General features: G+C 46.5%; 1 non-coding gene across 1 annotated transcript; it reads left to right on the forward strand.

The window, feature by feature from the left end:
• The first annotated feature begins 1,412 nt into the window (after positions 1 to 1,412).
• Positions 1,413 to 1,494, forward strand: TRNAS-GCU (transfer RNA serine (anticodon GCU)). Its single transcript has one exon. It is a non-coding gene; the product is annotated as a tRNA-Ser (tRNA).
• The last annotated feature ends 2,894 nt before the right edge of the window (positions 1,495 to 4,388 follow it).

Consider the following 4,388-nt stretch of genomic DNA (forward strand, 5'->3'; position numbering starts at 1 on the left):
GGAGGAGGATGGAAGGTCAGAGGGTTGGGAGCTTCAATTAATCGGTTGACCTCCCGGGATTTATGAGTACGGTACATTTTGCGGGCTTAGCTCAGACGGTACTTGTCCTCGAAGAGTTGGCAGGCAGCCTCGCAATCGGTGCATTCACCAATGGACTGGTTAACAGTGAGGGAAAAAAGTACTTGATCCCCTGCTCATTTTGTACGTTTGCCCACTGACAAAGAAATGATCAGTCTATAATTTTAATGGTAGGTTTATTTGAACAGTGAGAGACAGAATAACAACAACAAAATCCAGAAAAACACATGTCAAAAATGTTATAAATTGATTTGCATTTTAATGGTGAAAATAAGTATTTGCCCCCTCTCAATCAGAAAGATTTCTGGCTCCCAGGTGTCTTTTATATAGGTAACGAGCTGAGATTAGGAGCACACTCTTAAAGGGAGTGCTCCTAATATCAGCTTGTTACCTGTATAAAAGACACCTGTTCACAGAAGAAACCAATCAATCAGATTCCAAACTCTCCACCATGGCCAAGACCAAAGAGCTCTCCAAGGATGTCAGGGACAAGATTGTAGACCTACACAAGGCTGGAATGGGCTACAAGACCATCGCCAAGCAGCTTGGTGAGAAGGTGACAACAGTTGGTGAGATTATTCGCAAATGGAAGAAACACAAAAGAACTGTCAATCTCCCTCGGCCTGGGGCTCCATGCAAGATCTCACCTCGTGGAGTTGCAATGATCATGAGAACGGTGAAGAATCAGCCCAGAACTACACGGGAGGATCTTGTCAATGATCTCAAGGCAGCTGGGACCATAGTCACCAAGAAAACAGTTGGTAACACACTACGCCATGAAGGACTGAAATCCTGCAGCACCCGCAAGGTCCCCCTGCTCAAGAAAGCACATATACATGCCCGTCTGAAGTTTGCCAATGAACATCTGAATGATTCAGAGGACAACTGGGTGAAAGTGTTATGGTCAGATGAGACCAAAATGGAGCTCTTTGGCATCAACTCAACTCGCCGTGTTTGGAGGAGGAGGAATGCTGCCTATGACCCCAAGAACACCATCCCCACCGTCAAACATGGAGGTGGAAACATTATGCTTTGGGGGTGTTTTTTCTGCTAAGGGGACAGTTCACTTGCTTGCTTGCGCGCTTACGACCGTGCAAATCTTTCGGTCGTTTTTTAACCCACTTCCCGTGATCCAATCGAGCTGACGTTTTCCACACAGACTCGTTGTGCGTGACAATTTATTTTCGTGAAAAATTTTTTTCAAAATGTTACACTTTTTAGGAAAAAATAATGGTATGGCTGTGTGTGTGGGGGGGGGGGTCTGTTTGTATGTATGTGTGTGCAAGTCTTCATCCTGGTTCTGGTTGTATGTGCTTGCGTGTGTGAGTGCGTGAGACGAGGTGGCCGAGTGGTTAAGGCGATGGACTGCTAATCCATTGTGCTCTGCACGCGTGGGTTCGAATCCCACCTTCGTCGAGATTTTTTATAATCCTTTATATTAAGTTCGCTTGCTTGGGAGACCACTTGACGGGTAGCACACTTTTATTAACATTCACTTAGCCACAACGACACGTGTAGCCAACTACAGCCTACGCTACGCGTTCCACTCGGCTACACACACGCGGGCTCTCCGGCCCCGTAGCTTCCAGGGGAACTCCCAGACCCACCCCGGCTGGGGTATGGGTCCCGACCACTGGGTCCCACAGCCGGCCCTCACACGGACGTCCGGCCCCGGGTCCCACGGTCCCGCCTCTGAACCACACAGGGTCCCGGCCCTTACAAGGACATCGGGGCTAGGGGTCTCAGGACCCTATCTCTTCCTCCTCCGTCTTCTGTCTTCACTGGTTACCAACTTCCCGAGTGCTGCTGTGCATCGCCCTAAATAGTCCTCCGCTCCAGGGGGCGGGGCCTATGCGGACCTCGATGTGGACATCTGCCTGCGGACCGCGATGTAGCCACAACCGACGCGCTCTCACACGATCCCCCCCCTTGTCAGCACGCACCGCCACTACACCACGCGATGTAGCCACACCCGACGCGCTCTCACACGACCCCCCCCTGTCAGCGCGTACCGCCACTACACTTGCGCGCTTATGACTGTGCAAATCTTTCGGTCGTTTTTTAACCCACTTCCCGTGATCCAATCGAGCTGACATTTTGCACACAGACTCGTTGCGCATGACAATTTATTTTCGTGAATTTTTTTTCCAAAATTGTACACTTTTTAGGAAAAAATAAATTATATTTAATTACCAATTGCTTAATGGTGGCAGGCAATCATCTGACCCATAGGTGGCAGCCATCTCAAGCCAGAGGACGAGAGGACTCTAGCCGCCACGCATATAAAGGATTTATAGTGAAAAACTTTGTTTTTACGGGTTTATTTTTAAATCCTTTATATTAAGTTCACTTGCTTGCTTGTTTGCGCGCTTACGACCGTGCAAATCTTTCGGTCGTTTTTTAACCCACTTTCCGTGATCCAATCGAGCTGACATTTTGCACACAGACTCGTTGTGCGTGACGATTTATTTTCGTGAAAATTTTTTTCCAAATTTTTCCACTTTTTAGGAAAAACATTTTTTCATATTTAATTTAAAATACCAATGTGATAAAAATGAAACTCTTACTCAAGAAAAACAGAAATGAATAATAAAATAAAACTGATGCCATGCATATAAAGGATTTATAGTGAAAAACTTTGTTTTTACGGGTTAATTTTTTACGTACTCTACCCGTTATACAGGGTGTTTAAAAAAGATGGACCCGATTTGAAATCGTTATATTTCTACAACCACAAACCGCCCATGAATGAAACTCTTACCACTTGAAAGAGCGGGCATGGAGTTTCAAATGATGGTGACCCCGCAACACAAGGCATTTTGCGTTCGGCAGTTCAGCAAGACTGAATCCGTACCGCCAGTCCACGTATTGTCCCCGCACCAGCACTGTCTCCACACACGCACTGTCTTTACATCACCTCACCCCCCTCTTTAAAAAATCAGCCGTCTCGGCGATACAGCGATACCCTGACTTTCGTCCACTTGACTTTCGTCGCTTTGTTCTTTCGGCCGTTTTCAATTATAACCACATTTCAAATGTCGTTCACGTGCTTTCTTCTTTCGTCCAATTTAATTCAACCTTCCACGACGTTCGCACCACGCACCATCTTTTTAGTTCAGTTTTTGAATAGAAGTCGTTCAGTCAGCATCTCTTATACTTGTGTTTATTAATATATTATTAATACTGTACTTATTTCTGTGATTATACTATAAACAATTCATAGTTATTTTTGTGATAACAGTATAATACTACAGTGTTCATAGTTATTTTCGTGATTATAAAACACGTGTACAGTATTCATACTGTGCTTATCTTTGCGATTCCTGTAAAATACTTATTTTTGTGTTATATAGTTACTGTAGTTATTTGCATGTACGTTTTTATATTTACTGTAGTATGTTTTTCACTGGCCAAAATAAATTTGCAAGCTAAATAAAGGCTCTGCTTTGACATTCGTCCATGCTCTGGTCCCTAACCAGACGAAAGTGCAAGATATTCCTGGACACAAAAATTGTACGGTGTGTTCGGACAGAAGAATCGCATAAAAAATGCAACTCGACGTCTGACGATCACTAGGGTAGAAGAACTGCATATGGAAAAAAACAACCCGCCATGACCCAGGGAGATCCACCTCGCGGAATCGCAAACACTTTGACTGTGTCCTTGACGCCGGTCCAGCACTCTGGGCAGACTTCTGCGCCTTTCCGAGCAACGGGGGCTCAAACAAAAGCCTTGAAGGGGTAGGCTCATCCCTAGACTCTTCAGAGAAATTTGACCGGGCTCCAGCCAGCGGTCCATCGCACATGGCGGCTTCTTGTGATTCCCCGGACTTCAGGGGCTTGGAAACTGTCGGCAGCACAACGCATTTTTCCTGAGGCACAATTTCCACAGCCGACTGCCCCGGCTCGTCGGACATACTGGACACCAGCCACACAGGACTTGGGGATGAGCTGTCTATACGGGGAAGAACATATGGTTTCAGGCGCGACGGGTGAACAAACCAACGGCGACGTCCTGCCTGAATTCTTACACACTGTGACCGTTTGACTTCTACCACCTCAACAAGACCTTGCCATGACCGATGTAACTTGGGGGACGTATCCAGAGGCGCCTGTCGGCAGTATAACCATGCCATGTCCCCGATTGCCCATGGAAGCACGTGCTCATGACACCCTGTGTTCTTTTCATTAGCAGCTTGTGCCTTGACAGTGTTTTTCTAGCCGCTTCACGAGCTTCCAAGATACAACCCAGCGTAACATGCAGGGGCACGGGCATGGCTGCTCTCTCTTTCCCCGAGGCCATACTCAACT

This window comes from Lampetra planeri, chromosome 1 (assembly GCF_965212315.1).
Source record: "Lampetra planeri chromosome 1, kcLamPlan1.2.h2, whole genome shotgun sequence".
Classification (NCBI taxonomy): Eukaryota; Metazoa; Chordata; class Hyperoartia; order Petromyzontiformes; family Petromyzontidae; genus Lampetra; species Lampetra planeri.